This window comes from Trachypithecus francoisi, unplaced genomic scaffold (genome assembly GCF_009764315.1).
Source record: "Trachypithecus francoisi isolate TF-2019V2 unplaced genomic scaffold, Tfra_2.0 Lachesis_group0, whole genome shotgun sequence".
Classification (NCBI taxonomy): Eukaryota; Metazoa; Chordata; class Mammalia; order Primates; family Cercopithecidae; genus Trachypithecus; species Trachypithecus francoisi.
Genome location: NW_022681453.1, coordinates 146,853,735 through 146,855,913, shown reverse-complemented (window position 1 = coordinate 146,855,913; position 2,179 = coordinate 146,853,735). Strand labels below are relative to the sequence as shown.

Below are 2,179 nucleotides of genomic sequence, written 5' to 3'. Positions count from 1 at the left end.
AAAGTGCTATTACAGGTGGAATATCTGCTGCAGGAGGTCATTCTTGCTGCTGTGGGTGTGAGTAAAATATCCATCTCTTCGCCTCTGGTCCAGCAGGCTTTGTTCTCTTTCTCCGTATTTTGTCTCCTTCTACAGGGTTGTCTTACATACTGCAATCAAAAGACATCTTCTACTCAGAATCACAACAGATAGTGAGTGGTTCACATGAGAAGTAATGTTATATAGTAAGTTACTGAATCTACAATGAGAAATTAACTCTGGGGTTACAACTCAAATATGATTTCAAGGTAAAGAAAATAATTACTTGGCTGGCTTGTAAAATGCTTAGTTCCTTCTAAAATCATAATTGCAAAATGGACTTCTGCTTCACGCTGCATCCCAAGGGACAAATCAGGTAACCTACATCTCCCAAATGATCAACAGAGCACTCCATCCTATTTTACCCTCAATGCTGAGAAATTACTCCTGGGCCCAGAAGTTGTCGCATAGGTGGCTTGGGTTACTTGGTGTTCAGGCAACAACTGCCACAGGCCCCGTATTGATGAACACCATCAATTTCTTTATATATGGTGATATTAAGATGGAGGCCCCTGCTCAGAGACAGCAAGGACATAAAAGCTGAGATAGAGTGCGTTAAGGGTCACTACACTAACAGACCCAGATGACATGATGGAACGTGAATATTGAAGCTTACAATCTTCTGAAAAATCTCTTTTTCAAAACCCATACGCCCTTTTTTCTAATCGGGAAATCAGGGACAGGGAAACATTCGCATAATTATCCACCAACATGTTCTTCTTAACAGAAGTGAAGATTGTTTTAAGAATATGAAAAGTGTTTCAAGACATCTGTTTTCAGGGATAGATCAGAGCAGCAAAACTACTTTTCAGAGCTGGTTCATTTTAAAGTCTATCTCAAGAACAAGGGCAGCCTGCTTTCACAAGGTACCAAGACATGTTCTGGCAAAAACATTTTCACGTTAGGTTATACGCTGTCAAGTTCAACTATTTTATACATATCTGATCCTTTTCTGTCAGCAAAAAAGGTACAATTTTTTAAAAACTTGAAAATCTATAACTTCTGGGTAGGATGAAGGTAGAATTTTGGTTGTATTTCATACTTCAGAACACGGATGAAACCAAAAGGTCTGTCATTGTCTCTACATTCACATCTTTCAAAGGTCCTTTCCTCCTTTTACATGAATTCATCTGAATCATTGCCATCCTGATTTGAAGACATATTTTCAACTTTCATTAGTGATGAATAGCTCCTAAGTTCATCCATTTCCCTTTTCTTCTTCATTTCTTCTTTTTCTCTCCTTTCCATTTCCTGAATTTGGGATATTTTTCTCATTCCTCTCTTCATGATCTCTGCATTCTTTCTCTGCTGCTAGGTCTGGGAATCGCTCCACTTTGGTCATTTCTAATCGGCTCAGGATCTCGTTTACTTTCTTCTCCACTGTCACAATTTTTACATCCTTCTGCCTGTGAAAGCCTATCTGCCCCACATCCATGTCAGCTGTTTTCTTCAGGTTAGACAAAGCGTATATACCACATTAACGTTGTTCATCTTGCAGCCTTCAATGGTATTGGCCGTCACGAGGTGGGCACAGTCCATCAGTACTTCCTTTGGAATGTCTTCTATATTCTCTCCCTTATGTAATCGAAGGTATACATGAGCCGAAGAGAGTTTGTCCACATGAAACCAGATATCTTCAGGCCAGCCATGCTTGATCAGATCTTCATTTTCATATTTATCTTTTCCCATGTAAATAGTGTAGGCAGATGAATTAACGCTGCTGATGGTGAAGCAGAACACCATGATCACAGGAGCGGTGTGGTGACTCCACTGCAGAGCAGCAGCGCTCAACTCATGAAGCTCAGGATGCCAGACTCACGGCGACCGCCTGGCCCCCGGAACTCCTCCATCCATGTGCCACATTTTCTTAATCCAGTCTGTCATGGATGGACATTTGGGTTGTTTCCAAGTCTTTGTTATTGTGAATAGTGCCACAATAAACGTATGTGTGCATATGTCTTCATAGCAGCATGATTTATAGTCCTTTGGGTAGACATCCCATAATGGGATGGCACGGTCAAATGGTATTTCTAGTTCTAGATCCTTGAGAAACCGCCACACTGTTTTTCACAATGGTCAAACTAGTTTACAGTCCCACCAA

At 40.8% G+C, this 2,179-nt stretch overlaps 1 pseudogene across 1 annotated transcript; it reads right to left on the bottom strand.

The window, feature by feature from the left end:
• Positions 1-906: 906 nt before the first annotated feature.
• Positions 907-1,925, bottom strand: LOC117084065 (annotated as a pseudogene). The gene has a single exon (XR_004437305.1). The product of XR_004437305.1 is annotated as a coiled-coil domain-containing protein 25-like (transcript).
• Positions 1,926-2,179: the final 254 nt, after the last annotated feature.